At 41.6% G+C, this 19,932-nt stretch overlaps 1 protein-coding gene and 1 non-coding gene across 2 annotated transcripts in view; one reads left to right on the top strand and one right to left on the bottom strand.

Moving 5' to 3' along the window:
- CHN2 (chimerin 2) overlaps nt 1-19,932 on the top strand; it is a 322,964-nt gene that overhangs the window by 226,393 nt on the left and 76,639 nt on the right. The window lies entirely within an intron of this gene.
- On the bottom strand, nt 15,117-15,189 carry TRNAK-UUU (transfer RNA lysine (anticodon UUU)). Its single transcript has one exon. It is a non-coding gene; the product is annotated as a tRNA-Lys (tRNA).

Raw genomic sequence — 19,932 nt, 5'->3', positions numbered from 1 at the left:
TGCACCTTATGCTCACCTTGGAGTCTGCTTCTCATGGAACTTGACCCACGATAATCTTACAGGGAGTATGAAATCTCAGGCTACAGGCTAGAGGTGGATAGTAACCACTCTATCTTCTTTTTAACTTCCATCTCAAGCTTCCATGCTGCCTAATAGTGGTATCTTAGTCTTTGTCAGTTCAGGGATTCCCCTTCCCTCTTCTTCTGAGTTACATCCTCTCCATGGGACTTCAGGAGTTACCACCTCTCTGTGCCAGCATCCACTGAGACACTGTGTTCTGTCCGCTCCCTGGTTTCTGGTCCATGCCCTATTTGCAACCACCTGCTTCTTGGCTCAACCCCCGGGTCTCTCCCTTCTGGCCCCATCTCAGTGCCACATCCTTGTGTCTACTGCATGGGAGAGGCCATTCTCTTACCTCTCATCCATGCTCAGCTACTTTGAGATACCATGAAACTGCTGAATCTTCTATTATAGACATGATTTCCTTACTTCAAAAAAAAAAAGTGTCATGTGGTTAATGTTCCATTGCTTAGCACTAAAGGTTCTGTTCAAAGTAAACCATTTATAGTTGTGCAGAATGTCCTGAAGAAGCAATTATTTTTTGGTGTCCTTGGGTGTAAAAAGGCCATCACATATGCTCTTTTTCTGCAGGAATAGATTTTTAATTAGCTCCATGCAGTTGCCCATGTTCTGTTAGCATATATCTATTGAGCACCTTCCATTTGCTGGTTGTTCTTTGAGACTCTGAGGACACAGTAGTAAACAAACAGAGGAAAGGCCTCTGGTCTCAGAGGGTTTAGAATCTACCTCCCTGGACTTTGTTGGCAGGCATTTGGTCCCCACTAAGCCAAGACTTCTTCAGCAGTGATTTCAACATTGAGTGTGACCAGTGAGATGGCATTTGTCCTTGTTTCCTGTGTCATGGTTATGTGGGATCTCACACTCCACATGTGGCCCCCTCCCAAGGGGACATCAACACTCTCTGCGCAGTTGGTTGTCACAACCGATGTCTCTGTAAGGAGTCAGTGGCTTACATAGAATATCTCCATGAACTGGCAGTACACAGGCCACATCTGGCTAACAGACATGTTTTGACTGGTTTCTACATTGTTTTTAAAAAGTTCTGACTTTGGAGATTTTATAAACAAACTCACATTTCCGTTTTCTTTTATAAAAAAATCAGAATATCTAGTAGTTTGAGGTTTACAGCCTCACCAGGCTTCCCTGTCCATGGGATTCTCCAGGCAAGAATACTTGAATAGGTTGCCATTTCCTCTTCCAAGCGACCTTTCCTACCCAAGGATCAAACCTGCATCTCCTGCATTGGCAGGTGAATTCTCTACTACCTGAGCCACCTGGGAAACCCCTCATGTAGCAATAAACCTAGAAAGTTAGTAGCCACCCCCACTCCCATGGGGCAGATCCTTTGCAGTTTATTACAGTTCGGTCAACCAGCCAACTTCTCTCCTCTACTTTCCCTCCCTGGCCTCTGGAGGCCTATTCCTGCAGGATTTTATCTTTACATTAACCAAGACTAACAAAGCTGCATCCTGGGCCTTAATGTATTGTCCCCACATAGTATAGTATTTACCTGGCTGTGCTTTGGCATAACGTCTTCTACCCTTAGTGACTCAGACGGTAAAGAATCGGCCTGCAATGTAGGAGACTCTGGCTCAATCTCTGGGTCGGGAATATCCCCCGGAGAAGGGAATGGCAACCCACTACACTATTCTTGCCTAGAGAATTCCATGGACAGAGGAACCAGGTGGGCTACAACCCATGGGGTTGCAAAGAGTCGACTGAGCAACTAACACTTTCACTTTTTTCCACCTTTATTAAGCAGTTGTATAAAAAACAGTCATAGGACACTCAGTATTACTTGTGATGTGGTACACCACATCACACACTTTATAACAACTTCTATGGTAGTCATTGGTGCTCTTCATGAGATACTGGTTGTTCATGTCTTTTCTGGGCTATACTAGAATTCACAACTTGATCCCCATGTGGTTGGGTGGATAGGAAATAATGTATAGGATTTAATCTGTGATACAAATACATTATTTCCAGGCCCTGGCATGATCTGCCGGTGCAAGATCCTACAGACTTTCCTTTCCTCCAGCAGTGGCAACCAGGATGCACCCAAGATGATATCTGCTGTCAGCCTGTGTCCCAGAAAGAAGAGACATGGAGCAGAGTCCCCAGCCAAACAACAGAGACTGTGTAGCATGAGTGAGAAATAGATCTTTGTTCACCCAAGTAACTGAGATTTGAGGATTTTTTTTTTATTACTGCAGCAGACCCTAGCTTATATTGAGTGATACAGTCCATAAAAGAGATTTCTCTTAGAGAAAACTAGAAATAATCTTCTTCTCAGAAGCTAGTTTCCCTTATCTTAAGGACTGTGAGAATCTTCTTTAGCATCCAGGAGTCTCAAAGTCATCTCTTACCGAAGTGTAGGACCCTGTGATACTTGGTGGATATTCTAAATTTTCCCCTAACTCAATATTTTTAAAATGTCTTATCTTATTTTAAAGAGGCTTTTTTAAAAAGAAAGAGCAAGATACAAAAATAAACAAATAATTATATCCACAGAGGTTACTTTCAAATATATGTATGTGTCCATTGGAAAAAAATTTTTAATCCCTTAAAAAATATAAGACCTGAGAATTTGCTACACATATTTTACAGGGTCTGTGGTGAGTGTGGTGTTTAATTCCTGGACTTTCTAAGACATAAAAGTAGCTTGTGAGAGAGGCTAGTAGAGTACACGAAACATGTCACCTTAAAAAATTTCTTAGCGTTTCTGTAACTTATAATAGCAAACGATTATGAATTACTAGTTTTAAAGTTCCCAGTGGTAGCTTGAAAATATTTATGTGGAAATATGTGGTTTGGGTTTCTTTTGTTTATTTTTGTTTAGTGTGTAGGAAAACTTACCGGTCCTTAGGGCTATTTGTCATAGGAATAGGGCCAAAAAATAGCAGAGACAATCTCGCTTAAGCAAGTACCCTGGGACAGACACTATGTCTCTCTGTTAGTTTTGTACTGCTATGTAACAAATTGCCATACATTTAGGAGCTTAAAAAACACTCATCAACTTACTCACAATCCCACAGATCAGACATCCAGGTGGATTCAGTCAAGTCCCTGCTCAGAGTGTGGCAAGGCCCCGGACAGTGTGGGTCAGGTCGAGGCCCTGGGGAAAAATTCACTTCTAAGTATACAAGCTGTTGGCTGAATTCAGATCCCTGAGGCTGTAGGTCTGAGATTCTCATTTCCTTGCTGGCTGTCAGGTAGGGTCTGGTCTTGGCTCCTCAAGACTATCATTACTTCTCACATGGTCGCTTCATCTTCACATCCAGCATTTCAACACCCAGTCCTTCTCATACTTCAGATCTTCCAGATTTCTCCTTCTGCTGCCAGCCAGAGAAAATTCCTACTTTGAAAAGACTCAGGATCATCCACCCAGATAATTTTCCCATCTTAAGAACAATTGATTAATAGCCATAATTACAGCTGCAAAATCCCTTTTACCACATAACATAATTTTGCGACTCACTGCTGTGTAAAGAATCAGGTAAGTAACACCAAGTGGTAAGGTCAAGGGGCCACCTAGAATTCTGCCTACCAGCCCCCAAACTCCAACATTGTACTGCTGATCTCCTAGAACCCTCAGGAACTCCTTTCCACCTATTCATTTCCACCAACCCTCATCTTTTCTGGAGAATCCAAAGCTAGTTGCTACCCATATATCTGTTTCAAGCAAGCAAGTCATTAGTGCAAGTACATGTTTCTTATTTATGTCTGCTTTGCTTGTCTGGAGTATAAGGTATAAGGTGGTGCTAGGTAATATGTAGGAAAGGTGAGTAGGCAGTATGATGAAGTGACTGGGAGCAAGAACTCCAGAACTAGACTTGTTTATTCACTGCACAACTTAGACTATTTCATTTCACCTCTGTGTGCCTCAGTTTCTTCATCTCTAAGATGGAGGCTGTAAAAGCAACTACTTCATAGGACTGTTGAAAAGATTGAATGAGTTAGTATGTATAAAGTACTTAAACAGTGCCTGGTATAGAGTTGCCACTACATAAGTTAATGTTTTAATTAGAATAATGACAGCTGCTAAAACATGTAAATCCCCAAATCTTAGTGGCTTAATGCAATCAAAGGTCATTTCTCATTTGCATCATAGTTTAATGGGGGTGCTTTTGGTGGATAGCCTTCCATGAGGTCGTTCAGGAACCAAGGCTCCCTATATCCTGTTGTTTTATCGTCCTCTAAGTCACTGGATCTGAGTATAATCCAAGGACCTTAAAGTCCCTGAGACCCTTTCAGACTAATTCCACAAGGCCCCCTTTTCTAGCTTTTCATCTGGAAAGGTTTGGATTTTTTTTCATATTCTTCAACCAACACAACATAACAGGTAGAATAAAAAAGCATATGTGAAGGCTCCCCTGGTGGTCCAGTGGTTAATATATTATTAACCAAGGGACACTGGTTCGAGAGGATCCCACATGCCTTGGAGCAGCTAAATCCATGTTCCACAACTATTGAGCCTGAGCTCTAGAGCCCATGAGCCACAACTGCTGAACCTGCATATTACAAATACTGAAGCCCACGCACCTGGAGCCTATGCTCTGCAACAAGAAGAGCCACCACAATGAGATACCCACATACTGCAACTAGAGAATAACCCCACTCACCACAACTGAAGAAAGCCCATGTGAAGCAACAGAAGCCCACCATAGCCAAATAATAATAATAATCAGCACATGTAAGAATCCAACTGTCTTCTAAGTTAGACATTAGGGTTTTAAAAAATGTGAAGTAATACCACTCTTGCCACTAGATATTTTTTGTTTGGGCCAATAGGGTTGATTTTTATAAAAACAGTATTTTATTAATAATTAGGGATTATGGTGTTTATAATATTTATATTTTTATTTTTCTAACAAATAGGATTCTAAAATATTCGTGATAAGTCCTAATAGATGTAACCCATAGAAACAAAAACATTTTGGGATCTTAAAAAATGTTAGGAGTGTCAAGGGTTTCTGAAAACCAACAGTTGAGAATCCAGTGATACAGATTATGGGAGACTCTTCCAATCCTCTGGCTGAGCAAACCCAGAGAATGGTGTCAGGAGGTTTCTATGGTCCTGGAAGTGGCACATGACCTCTGCTTACACTTCGCTGGCTGAAACTCGGGCACGTGGCTGCACCAAACCAAAGGGAACCTAGAGAACGTTGGAAGTTTTTGTTCAAGAGACAGTAGAAAAGAGTATAGGCACCATCACACAGTCTTTACTGAATTTGACCATTGTCAAGGGTTGTTTGGTTTGGTTTGGTTTTTGGTTTGTTTGTTTGTTTTTTACCCTACATATGTATCACACATATCTTGTTTAGTATTTTCCGAGAGCAATAATATTTGGCTAAACATACTCAGACAACTTCAAAAAAAATTTAGGATTGTAACATGAGCCTACTTTTTGCCCTAGTAGTTTAGAAGTTGGCAAAGATTTATCTGAAATAGCAAAGCATTTAGCCAAAAAAGTAAAAGAAGAGATTTCAGTCTTTTTTAGAACCAAACCCAACCAGGTGATTAAATAGTAAGAGTGAAATGTTCTATAAACATTTCTGATCCCTTTTAAAACCAACAGTGAGGGATAACTGGAGCTAGATTAAGAGGTTCTTTGTTTTGTTGTGGGTTTGATTCGGGTTTTGCTTTGATATCTTATACCACTCACAAAATCTGCTTTGTAAATTGAGAAATTGATAACCTTTGGCCACCTACAACATGAGTTAGCCTTCTTACACTTTGGGGAACAAAGCCTGAGTTACAGAAAGAGAGGGGGAGACCCCTAGACCAGGGTTCAGTTGCCTGGAGTTTGTGATTAAGTTTTAGAACACTAAAACTTTGAGAGCAAGATTTGAGTGGATACTAGTATTTGTTGTTGTTTTGACTAAATTAAGTTGTGTCCAACTCTTTGTGACCCCATGGTCTATAGCCCGCCAAGCTTCTCTATCCATGGGGTTTTCCAGGCAAGAATACTGGAGTAGGTTGCCATTTCCTTCTCTAAGGAATCTTCCTGACCCAGGGCTGGAACCCGCATCTCCTGCTTGGCAGGTGGATTCTTCACCATTGAGCCACCTGGGAAGCCCCGGGTGCTAGTATAGCCTTATACAAAATTGTAAGGTGGAAATTTGATTTTTAAATTTGCTGTGACTAGAGTAAATTTAGATGTTTATGTTACCTATTTGTGTGAAAATTTGCAGGTAACTGTATGCTTTTGTGCTATATGTGAATTTTATCATATGGTAGAAACTCTTGTATAACTTGCACATTGTACAATAATTCGTAGCTATATCTTTGCTTACATATGTTCTTTGTGCTCTAGCTTATTGGAGGTATAAGACCTTGCTAAGGAACATCAGCACACTGTTCCTAGGAAAAAGTCAACCTACTTATGAGTCTTCCCTTTGTGAGATCGCTTCTATTGTGTTTAAAAGAGAAGCAAGCTTTGCCGAGGATATAAAGTTTAGTATTTTCTTAGTGTTTAAAGGTCACAATTCTTTGTAAATAACAGAGTCTGGCTAACAGATTTTAATCTTCAGGGCATTTTTTGTTTCCTTAACAGAGGCCAATGTGGGTGGTTTGAGGACAGTTTAGCTCAAGTGGTTTCATCGTGTACCCAGGCTCTTTGAATCCCCCTCTGCCAACCCCCACCCCACCACCCCACGTGCGGCCTTCCCTCTCGGTTTGGTCAGCCAGTACACAGCAAGATCATTGTTCCATGATCAATGGAACAGACAGCAAGGGAGGCGACAGAACACAGGGACTGTCCCATTCCTCCCTTCACAGGAGAAACTTTCTCCCCAGCAGACTTCTCATCATATCACACTGACCAGCGTGGGACCCAGGCCTTTTCCTAGGCCGGTCAATGACAAAAGGGAACAGGGAGCCGTAACTGGCTCGGACCAGTCTTGACCAATTCTCTCTGGATCTGGGTGTACTGTTGCCCAAACCAAACCAGGGTTGGGTTGGCAAATGAGAATAAGGGAAAAGTAGCTGTGAGCAAAGAATCAAGACGATTTGCCCCCAGAGGATAAGCAGCATAAGTGCTCCTTGTGTGTGGAACAAACACAACTCAGAGAGGATGAGCAGAGTACAGCCGCCCAGTTAAAATGCCTACAGGGGGACTTTCTGGTGGTCCAGTGGTTAAGACTCTGAGTCCCAATATAGGGGGCATGGTTTCAATCCCTGGTCAGGCTAAGATGCTGTATGGCATGCTGCATGACCAAAATAAATAAATAAATAAAATGCCTGCAGTTAGGGAAGTTTTCTCCTGCCACTGGAATAAAAATCCTGTCATGCACCCTGCGGAGAAGGCAATGGCAACCCACTCCAGTACTCTTGCCTGGAAAATCCCATGATCAGAGGAGCCTGGTGAGCTGCAATCCATGGGGTCACAAAGTTGGAGATGACTGAGCGACTTCACTTTGACTTTTCACTTTCATGCATTGGAGAAGGCAATGGCAACCCACTCCAGTGTTCTTGCCTGGAGAATCCCAGGGACGGGGGAGCCTGGTGGGCTGCCGTCTATGGGGTCACACAGAGTCAGACACGACTGAAGTGACGCAGTAGCAGCAGCAGCAGCATGCACCCTGACTCGTCTAGTCACTTGCAGCTAGTAGAAAATTCAACCATCACTTTCAGTCTCAAAGCACAATCTGGTTTTTTGTTTGTCTTTTATTTCTAAAAAAATATTTATTTATTTGGGCTTCCCTCATGGCTCGGTGGTAGAGAATCTGCCTGCCAATTCAGGAGACACTGGAGACACGAGTTCAATCGCTGGGTCAGGAAGATCCCCTGGAGGAGGAAATGCCTACCCACTCCAGTATTCTTGCCTGGGAAATCTCATGAACAGAAGAGCCTGGTGGGCTACAGTCCATCAGGTCGCAACAAGTCAGACACGATTAAGTGGCTAAGCATGCACACATCTATTTATTTACTTGGCTGCACCAGATCTCAGTTGCGGGATACAGATTCTTTAATTTCACCTGCAATGGGCTATGGGATCTAGTTCTCTGACCAGGGATCCAACTCAGGCCCCCTGCATTGGGACCTCGCAGTCTTAGCCACTGGATCTCCAGGGAAGTCCTGACAATATGGTTTTCTTTCTTTTTTTTAAAATCATACTTATGTATTTTTGTTTATTGATTAGAAGCATTTACTTGAATTTGTGTGTTAGTTAATCAAGTTTCTATTTTGAAATATCCCAATCAATTCATTTTAAGACCTTTTCTAATCCATTTGTTTAAGTCTCCAATCTGGTTTTAATAATTAGAATTCCCAGTCTTGAATCATACTAGGAAGTCCAAGTGTCTCTCCCCCAGCCCTGGCTGACAGAGAGGATGCCTGCTGCCTTGGAAGGACTGTGACCAGCTTGTTTCTTCCCCTACACTTGTTCCCCAGCTCACTGCCCACAGCATAGGATGCAGAGATGGGGGAGAGCTCTTGCTTGACTGGTATTATCATAGGAAGGCTTCACAATCAATGGGCCTGGTAAGCACATTTGTGGGTTATGGAAGTTGCCCCACTAGACCCTTCTGAATGCAGTTCTTATGAGGTGGGTATTACATAGGTGACCGTATAACTGATCTTCCAAACTAAACAGTGAAAGTGAGAGTGTAGGGGGTGAGGATGGAGGAGTATTCATTTAACCAGACTGGTTGTCAAGAACTGGAACCCCTGACTGTCTGGAGCCATCAGGGAGAGTAGCCAAAGGTCCACCTTGGCAGTGCACCTGTGCCTGCAGTGGCCTCCTGCCCCAAAGCCCCTGCTTTCCCAGCTTCCCCTATCAAGTTCCTTTAATGCTCCAGATTATCCTAACGGCCTCAATTGGAAAGATTCCCTTTCTCCTGTGTGACCCACTTCTGGCCCGCAGGTAGCATTTACTTACGGTTGCTCTGAGTTGGATAGAAATGCCATTTCTTCCCAGATGCAGCCGACCAGTCTCACCCTGCAGACTCACAGCCCCTAGGATCCATTTTGAGATTGTTCTGGTTGCGTCAGCATCAGTCAGATATACCTCCATTGCTGCAAGAGTCAGGGGTTTGGGACTTACAGCTGAGTCAGCCCCAAGAGTCTCCTCTTGAATCCTTTCCCAGTGTTGAAGAACCTCCCACTTTCTTATCCTGCTCTGTGCTGGGAGGGAAGGGCGTCTTAGAGTTGTGAACTAGTTTTCACTGGTTCTTTTGACTCTGTCTTAATTCCATATTTACTCCTAAGGACAGACATTCAGCAATAACCTCTTGACCCAGAAGCATGAATGATGTGTTTTTCTGTAACATGTGATGTTCCTAAAGGCCCCTGGAGTTCTGTAGCACTGCAGACTCCCTCAGTGAATGGCCCCAGGCTAACTGGTGTTCTAGTCAACTGCTGCTTGCTTCTCTTCCCCTTGACGGCTGTGAACTCTAACCACCACATCTCTCTCCCTGTAAATTCATTGCCTCTAGTTTGCTGGCCAAAGAAAACCAGAAAGAAATGAAGCTTTTCAAGGTTAGCCAATTGAAAGATCCCAACTCAGAAATCTACATGTTACTCACCCACTACACCAGAGATATAGGTGATGTCACTGCTCAGAACTGCCACCTCCTGCTTTTCCTTTGTGCTCTGGGTACATGAAACTCTTGGAACTCTAGCCTCCAGTGAATTGAGGCATAGTTACAACTTGAGGCCTTACCCAAAGTGCAACTGGGCAGCAAGAATTTCCCTGAAGTCCCTGCATGCATTGATGAATTCATCACATGCATTGATGAGTTCATTCTGCTCTTGTATTGGGGAGCCAACCAGAGGAAGAGAGAGGGCTATCTGTGTGACTGTGGGTGTGGGAGTGTGGGTGTGTGTCTGTACTGGAAGGAACCAACATTATTAGTAAACACATATGGAAATTGAATAGATTTAACTGTACCTGTCAATTAAACAGCCTGACATTTAACTAACATTTTTAAAGTGAAGATCAGAAGACTAAAAAATGTTAAATCACTTTATAATAGTCCCTGGAATATTTTGGATTTAGCTATGCATCATGGGTTGTTGGTGTTGTTGTTTAGTCACTAAGTTATATCTAACTCTTTTGCAACCCCATGAGCTATTGTCTGCCAGGCTCCTGTGCCCATGGGATTTCCTAGACAAGGATACTGGAGTCAGTTGTCCTTCCCTTCTCCAGGGGATCTTCCTGACCCAGGGATCAAACTCACATCTCCTGCATTGGCAGGCAGATTCTTTACCACTGACCCGCACGGAAAGCCTACATGCATCATGGGTAATCCTCATTTATTTCCTGTTATTGTTTTGTTCATAGAGTATTTTCAACAGCTATTTCTGGTCTTTTGGAATGTAATTATGTTTTTTTCTCGAACTATAATTTGGCTGCTTCAACCAGAAGGAAAAAAGATTTGTGTGGAATCAGAGCTGACAGTGGAGAGTCTGCAGCTCTGACATGCCTCTGTTGACTCACAGCTCTGTGACTCCTGGTGCAGAAAAAGTCATTCCAGAACACGGTGACCAAAGAGAAGTGCAGTTCTTGCACAAAACTTTTCCATCAGAGGAACCAGCTCTTACTGGCAGAAGTGGGTTTTTTTAGTGGTTTCTTCTATTCAGGGTTTATGCCAGAAAATATTTGTTCTGCACCTTGAGTGCTGAATGCATGCGCTGTAACACTGTGGGCATAGATTTCTTTTTTCAGGTACATTTTGAGTGGCAAAAAGTGATGTGCACACAAAAAAAGTAAAATCCAGGGTATGGTTGACTTATGCTCTATGTGATTATCATGTTTAGAAGCCCAAGGGGAACCTTTGGGATATCAAGGAAAGACCTCCAGGGGGAATGAGATTGAAAGATATGTGGAACTGAGATAAAGAGACTGAAGGGAATTGGCAGGAATCAAAGTCATGGAGGTAGGAAGTTCCAGGTTATCTTTCTCGGTTGACTGTATAAATGATCATCTGCACTCAGGTGAATCATCTGTACTAGGATGTGCACCTAGACTTTTTAAAGTTAAACGAGACATACTGAGTAAACCCAGCTATAAGGTCACCTGATTAAGGAGTCTTACAGTTCTCTTCTAATCTCAACAACAAAGAGATAAACTGGGTAACATGTCCTCCTGTGCAGTGAGCATTGATTTATCACTGAGAATCTTCCTTCTTCTCTGCTTTTTTCTTGTTTCAAACCTGGCATTTGTTTTCTTGATAAAAAGTGTATTAAGATCAATTAAGTGGTTAAGAGTGCTATACCTGACCAGAAAAGGCTGTGCAGTTTCACCTTCCTTTTTAAACATCTTCATCCTTGGTCCTGCGTCATCACACCAGTCAGCTGTGTGTCACTCATGTGTTTTCTGGTCATCCTGGTGACTTTACATCCCAGTGAGTTACTGACTGAAACCCACACTTGCTGCCCTGGGAAATGCAAAAGCCTGTATTGGTTTCCCAGGACGACCATAACAAAACACTTGGTTGGTTTCAAAAAATAGAGATTTATTTTCTCAGTTCTGGAGGCTAGAAGTCCAAAGTCAACGTGTGTGTGAGGCTGTGCTCCCTCTGAAGGCTATGGGGAAGGTTCTTTGCTTGCTTCTTCCTAGCTTCCGCTGGTTGCCAGCAACTCTTAGTGGGACGTTAAGGCATATAAGACATATCACTCCAATCTATGCCACCATCTTCACACACAACTCTCTCCCAGTGTATCTCTTTGTTCAAATTTCTCTCTTCTTATGCTAAGGACACCAGTCATTGGGTTAAGGGCCCACCCTAATCCGGTGTGACCTTCTCTTAACTTGATTACATTTGCAAAGACCCTATTTCCAAAAAAGGTCACTAACACAGGTTAAAGGGGTGAATGTATCTTTTTTTGGTGGGGGACACAGCTCAATCCACAATAGGCCTAAAGACACAATGCTTGCCCTCGGGAAACTTGCTATTTACGGTATTCAGAAAAGATACAAACAGACCATCCACAATGAGAAAAAAACAAGAGTAATCGGTAAGTATATCCTATCCAGTCAATTTTTTTAAAGGGCCAAATGAGGGAAAGCAAAAATCAGTGCTCGAGAAAAGGAGAGTGACATCCAGTGTGTGGTCCAGGGACCAACAGCATCCACATTGCGTGGAAACCTGTTAGAAATGCAGATGCTCTGGTTCCAGCCCAGACCTATGAAATTAGATACTCTGGGATTAGGCCCAGCAGTCAGTATCTGAAGCCAGGTGACTGTCCTGCAGGCAGAAGTTAAGAACCACTCATCCAGAAATTCAGAAATGTCACCTTCCTTAAAGCTGGAATGGATAAGACTTTGTGCAGCATCTCAAGGCTATGGTTTTTCCAGTGGTCATGTATGGATGTGAGAGTTGGACTATAAAGAAAGCTGAGCACCCAAGAATTGATGCTTTTTGTGTTTTTTTTTTTTTTTTTTTTTTTTAGGGGAATCAAGGTTTTTATTTATTTTTTCTTTTTTTCTTTTTTTTTTTTAATTTTATTTTATTAGTTGGAGGCCAATTACTTCACAACATTTCAGTGGGTTTTGTCATACATTGACACGAATCAGCCATAGAGTTACACGTATTCCCCATCCCGATCCCCCCTCCCACCTCCCTCTCCACCCGACTCCTCTGGGTCCTCCCAGTGCACCAGGCCCGAGCACTCGTCTCATGCATCTCACCTGGGCTAGTGATCTGTTTCACCATAGATAATATACATGCTGTTCTTTGAAACATCCCACCCTCACCTTCTCCCACAGAGTTCAAAAGTCTGTTCAGTACTTCTGTGTCTCTTTTTCTGTTTTGCATATAGGGTTATCATTACCATCTTTCTAAATTCCATATATATGTGTTAGTATGCTGTAATGTTCTTTATCTTTCTGGCTTACTTCACTCTGTATAATGGGCTCCAGTTTCGTCCATCTCATTAGAACTGATTCAAATGCATTCTTTTTAACGGCTGAGTAATATTCCATGGTGTATATGTACCACAGCTTCCTTATCCATTCATCTGCTGATGGGCATCTAGGCTGCTTCCATGTCCTAGCTATTATAAACAGTGCTGCGATGAACATTGGGGTGCACGTGTCTCTTTCAGATCTGGTTTCCTCGGTGTGTATGCCCAGAAGTGGTATTGCTGGGTCATATGAATTGATGCTTTTGAACTGTGGTGTTGGAGAAGACTCTTGAGAGTCCCTTGGACTGCAAGGAGATCAAACCGGTCCATCCTAAAGGAGATCAGTCCTGGGTGTTCATTGGAAGGACTGATGCTGAAGCTGAAACTCCAATACTTTGGCCACCTGATGAGAAGAGCTGACTATTTGAAAAGACCCTGATGCTGGGAAAGATTGAGGGCAGGAAGAGAAGGGGACGACAGAGGATGAGATGGTTGGATGACATCACCGACTCATTGGACATGAGTTCACGTGAACTCTGGGAGTTGGTGATGGACAGGGAGGCCTGGTGTCCATGGGGTCACAAAGAGTCGGACACAACTGAGCGACTAAACTGAACTGAAGGAAATCTTTAAGTTGAGACAGAATGCATGCACATTTCTCCATATCCTAACCTACTGGGAAAGCCTGCCACACATTTTTTTTTCATGCTTTGGATCATAGCGAGGGGTGAAAACTATATTGGTTAATTCTAGAACAGAGTTAATCAGCGCAGCCTATTCACTAAGGTGCAGGATGAAGTGGTCCTCTCATTAGGTTCTGCTCACCCTAAGGTTGTGACATCTGTATTGCAAGGTCAAAGGCAGTGTGTGTGCCACGCCTTGGCTAAAGAATGCTGAATACTGGAGCCATGACCCTCTTGCCTTCATATTCCTATCAGTTCTGGGAATTTCCTGAAGGGGAAGATTTGGATTCAGTGGGCCTGTGCTGAGGTCCAAGATTCTACATCTCTAACCAGCAACCAGAGATGCTAAAACTACTGGGTCGCAGGATGCCCCTTCCCTGACTCTGTCTTTAAACAGTAGGACTCGACAGCATGTTAAGGATCTCACTATTTATCCACACTTTTATAAGGGGTAAATTAGCTTTTATACCACTGTACTTATATTTGAATACTGTTTGAAAACTAAATATTTGTTTAACATTGAACATGTTTAAACACTGATGAAAAAAAGCAATCATTTTTTAAACCATCCACGAACATTTGTGAAGGTAGAGTTTTACCTTAGATTTTCACTGTAGCTATATGCCAAATGAGAGAGGCCCCAGTGTCCCCGACTTGGCTCTCTGAAGAGCAGCCTGATGCCGGGGTGAATTAAGTGACATTTCTGAATTAAGTGACTTCTGACATTTAGTGGTATTTGGTCTCATGCACGCAGAAGTGTTGTGCCTGCTGACTCACAATGTGAGACAACAGGAGGAAGTATCCAAATTCTCCATAAATTATGAAGAACAACATTTGTCCCCAGAGTTGTTAGTCAACTATATCTGTACAACCCAAGTTCCTAAGACTTCTGATTCTTTCTTTAATGCACAAAGGGAAAGTATTTGAGTAAAAAACTTTATTTCAAGTGATATGCAATGAAATTGGCTCCTATGTATGTGTGTTAGTCGCTTAGTCATGTCCAACTCTTTGTGACCCCATGGACTGTAGCCCACCAGGCTCCTCTGTCCATGGGATTATCCAGGCAAGAATACTGGAGTGGATTTCCATTTCCTTCTCCAGGGGATCTTCCTGACCCAGGGATTGAACCTGGGTCTACTGCATTGCAGGCAGATTCTTTACCATCTGAGCTAGTTCCTATGTATGGGGCTCTCAATACGTTTAAAGTGAATTCCCAGGGTTTCAAACACTTTTTAAAGTATAGTTGCTATATGATATTATAGTTACAGGCATACAGCAAGCATAGTGATTCACAATCTTTAAAGGTTATACTCCATTTGTAATTATCATAAAATATTGGCTATATTACCCATGTTGTGGGGTTTCCAATTTTTATATCCCAATTGCAGCTTTTTTAAAGTAGAAAATTCTTTACCATCTGAGCCACAAGGGAAACCCTAAAGATAAAAAAGAGGATAAAAAAAATATATATTAAAAAAAAAAAAAAAAAAGAGGATAGCATGCCTGAACAGGGACTGGAACCCTAAACCTGCAGATTAAAAGTCTGATGCTCTACCAACTGAACTATCCAGGCCCCTGCTCTATTTCATCCTAACATTTGCATATAAAGAAATATATACTTGTCCTGTTTTTTAATTAATTTAAATTTTAAAATAATTTTTGTTTTTTATTTTCTTACCATATAGTTTAAACATTATGTTTTCATTGTATAAAATTAGAAAATATACATTTAAAAATCATTTGTTGTATATCCCTAAACTGGCCTTGCAGAGACATGTATTGTTTTTATCTACCTAACACTTAAGCCATTTAAAACCATAATAGACCCCAGTGTCTTCTTCCTGCTAAGGAGTTTAGCATGATTTCTCTGATTAGATAAACCTTTGTTTAGGAGAATATCTTGACAGGTCATTTATGAAATGGAAAGTTCTCAGGAAAGGGCTGGAAAAGAAAAAAGAAAAATGGAAAGCTACCTTTTTCTTTAAATGTTTCAAATTTATATGTATATAAAATTTATAGTAATAGTATACATAAAATTGTTTTAGATCATTATATATATATAGAGAGAGAGAGAGAGATAGCACAAGCTCCTGGATTGTTGAGCAGGTGAGGTCAGAGCAAGAAGCTAGAGCTTTGTCAGGAACTTCAAAGGACACAGACTTTGATGAACAATTTTGGGTGGTTTGCTAGGTGTTCCTTTAAAAACACTGTTCTTCCCCCATCCCTTACCCTATATCTTTAGTAAACTCTGCTTCACACATAGTTTCAGAGTGGAACATGGGGGAATAAAGGAAATGTGGTGATGGATAATATAGGACAACAGTGGGCAGAAAAGGGATAATCAGTGCAGATATAAAACAAATTGTAATTTTAGCAAAAACAGAGAATCAGATCCTGAGTGATAGAGAAACACATCCCACAACACCCCCTCTTCCCTGCTGCCCAGAAATATTCGAAGGACCACTGAGTCTCCCGCTAATTGCAATAAATACCATTCAGATTCAAGAGATTCCCTCTGCTTTACTTCAGTGCTAACAGCCAAGTAACCCTAACACTCATTACCTGACAACTCGCGTCTGCTTTTTCTCTCATAACTCTTTATTATGAACATTTTTCTAGATTACCAAGTAATCCTTAATAAAATCATTTCTAACAACTGCATAGCAATCCATTGAATGGATGCACTGTAATTAATTTAACCACCCACTATGGTTAGATGTTTCAATTCTTTTTGTCTTCCATTTTAGAAATAACTCTGCAACGAAAATTCTTTTAGCTAAATCTGTGCAAATGGGGTTTAACTATTTCTTGAAGTTAAATTTCAGGTACCTACTTTACATTTTTGCACACAGATTAAAATGTATAGCCTATATAAGTTTACTTTCTTTGCACTGTGTTTTTGTTTTCAACGACATTTATTTTTGACTGTTCTGGGTCTTCACTGCTGCATGAGCTTTCCTCTAGTTGCAGAAAGCGGGGGCTTCTGTCCAGCAGCAGCGCTTGGGCGCCTCACTGTGGTGGCTTCTCTTGTTGCCAAGCTCAGGCTTCAGAGGGCTTGGTCTTCAGCAGTTGTGGCACGCGGACTCAGCAGCTGCGGCTCCCAGGCTCCAGAGCACAGGTTCAATAGCTGTGGCGCACGAGCCCTGGTGCTCTGCATCATGTGGAATCCTCCCTGATCAGGGATTGAACCCATGTCTCCTGCATTGGCAGGCAGATTCTCTACCACGGAGCCACAGGGAAAGCCTCTGAACAGTGTTTTGTAAACCTCTTTCCTCAATTATTATCCCATCAAGATCATGTTTTTGTTTTGTTTTGCTTTGAGGAAATATCTTTACACTTTGCATCTCACTTTGGGACTTTCTGTTTTAGATGACCATTATTGGTTGATTGAACAACCTTTATGGGGAGTAATAATAGAAACTGACATTGTAGAAACAATTGTGCACAGCTATTCAAAATGTCCATTGAGGGACTTACAGTCCAATGGTTAAAACTCCCTGATTCTAATGCTCAGGGTGTGGGTTCTATCCCTGGTTGAGGAACTAAGAGCCCACATGCCACATGGCATGGCCAAAAAAGAAAAATCTATTGATTTGTTGCCCTCACCTCTTGGAAAGGAACAGATAGAGTTTTACTATAATTGCAGTTCTGTTAATCCACTGACTGGCCTTGTTACCAGAGACACCTATTTTCCTGAAAGCAGAGAACTAATGAATGTGGTGTTTGCCTCATTCATCTATTATTGGGCATGAAAAGAACTAATATTTCTGAAGAACATGTTACTAAGCATATCTGGGGATTGGATTTGTATTGTATTGGATTTCGGTGTATGAAGAAAGAGACTTTCTCGGTTGTGCAGAAACTGAATAACAAGGAAGTCTTGTACCATGAATACCCAGGGATCAAACCCTTCATTACAGGCAGATTCTTTACTGTCTGAGCACCAGGGAATTCCATGAATATCTACACATGTGTAATGGCCACTGGAATAGCACTCTGGACATCAGACAACAAAGGAGAGTGTCTGGAAACAAATGAGGGGAGCACTGTGACCGCCCCAGCTTACTACCTTTAGCAAGTCCCCAGGCAGTGGTGTCAGGAGAGAAGTTCAGGCAGAACCCAGAGGACTGTGAGATGCAGAGATGGAGCTGAGAGTCCAGGGCCCAAAGCAGCTGGAGTTCAGAGGACCGAGTGAGGAGGCGGGAGACCTGCACAAAAAGAGGCACCCGGAGATCTGGGTTCCTGATGGGCGTCTCCTGACGGAGTCCGCAGCTCTCAGTGCAGCCGAGTCGGCAGTAGCAGGGCATGGGTGTGAGGAGAGTAACCAAAGCCAGGGAGGAGCCGTGCAAGGGATTAAAGGAATCATTGCAGATGCCCATACCGGGCCAAGAACAGTGGCTCTTTCCACCAGCCAGGCTTGAAGAACATTTATAGGAATACTGAAAGACCCAGCACCCAATAAGGCAAAAATCGGAATATCTTTCATCCAGTGAAAAATCACAGATATGGGAAAAGACAGAAAAATACAACCTATAATGAGGAGACATATCAATTCAGAACTAAGAGAGATGTTAAATGAGCAGACAGTGTCATCGAAATGGGCACTATAACTGTATTCAGACTGTATTCCATATATTCAAAGGGTTCGTGATATGTATATAGAAGATCCAAATCAAACTTTTAGACATGAATACTACCATGTTTGAAATGAAAAATACACTGGATGGTATTATCAGCAGACTAGAAGTGACAGAAGGAAAAACAGAGAAATTGAAGACAGAAATATAAGATATCCAAAGAAGAAATTTTTTAATGAAAAAAGTTTCAGTGAGCCATGGGACAACTTCAGCTGGTCTGATATAGTTTGAGTTCCCAAAGAGCTGAAAAAGAAAGAATGGACAGAAAAAAATCTTTGAAGAAATAATGGCCAGAAATTTTCCAAATTTGATGAAAACTGTAAACTCAGGGATCCAAGAATCTCAACAAATGCCAAGCAAGCACCAAAATCTACACCAAGATATAGCATAATCAAATGGCTGAAAATCAGTGATAAGAGGGAGGGTCTATCAAGCAACATGAAGAAACTTTCTGGGATGATGGATACAAATACATTCATTTTCTTAAATGTGGTGGTAGTTCTCCAGCTGTGCAATTATGTTTGATATGTGATGTCAGTGATAAGTGAAAATATTTCAACTTGTATGCTTTAAATTTGTGCCATCTGTTATATGTCAGTTATATTACAAAAAAAGCTGATCAATTTTAAAAAGCAAACAATAATTCAACTATGACTTCAAGTGAGAATGATGGGGAACTTTGTAAAAATACAAAGCAGTGTCCTTAGAGGTTCTGGTTCACTTAGCCTGGGATGGGACCCAAGATCCATATTTTTTAAAACCTGGCAGACAATTCTTACTGGCAAGCTTTTTTGAGAATCATTGCCAGCAGGAAATTTCAGAAACTTCCCCCATTAACCTGATCTAGAGGCTAATGACCTTTATTCTGAATAAGTAGCTTTATATTTCAGGGATGTGGCCACTTGACACACAGTGTTAACATCTGAGTTCTGGGTTTCCTGTGTCCGGTCTTTTTCCTTATAGGCATACAATAAGGAAAACTGTTTTATAAAAGGATGGATTTTTGACACCTTTTTCCTTATTTTTTAAACTTTCTGGATTCCACCCCCCCCCTTAGAACATTAACCACTTCTGATATTCCCAGGATTCTGTGATAATCATGCTCAAATTGGGTCCTTTGATTTTTAGCTCCAAGAAGTGACTTCTTAGAAGTACATTGTTGGTGTTGCAGATCAGAGATGGTTTAGAGAGTTTAGAGAACTTCTAAACTCTCCTTAAAGAGGCACATGGAGCTTTATCCTCATTCTTAGTTTATACCTTAGCATTTATGTGTCCTACTATGTCACTTCCCAGTCTACCCCAGGCTTTTAGATACAGTCCGGTCTCCCTAATATATGCTGTAAAATTCTACATGAGCTAAGCCTGCCTGTCTCACTTCCTCACCTTCTTATTTCTAGCCACACTTCTGTGATGGATCACCCTCTAACTCACTTTCAACTCCTTGAAAATTCCATTCCCTTTGCCTGGAGTACTGTCCTGGACTCATTCTCACTACATGGCTATCTCCGTCTCATCCTTCAGAGAAGGCTCTGTGCTCCTAGAGCACATTACCTACCCATTTTAAAATTAATTATAAATTTATATATAATACATATTAATTATAACTATGCAGCATACAGTTATATTTTATTATATAATTAACATAATTTATTATATATTTATATAGTATAGCATATAAA

This window comes from Muntiacus reevesi, chromosome 6 (assembly GCF_963930625.1).
Source record: "Muntiacus reevesi chromosome 6, mMunRee1.1, whole genome shotgun sequence".
In the NCBI taxonomy this organism is placed as follows: domain Eukaryota; kingdom Metazoa; phylum Chordata; class Mammalia; order Artiodactyla; family Cervidae; genus Muntiacus; species Muntiacus reevesi.
This window is presented reverse-complemented; position numbering and strand designations above follow the sequence as displayed.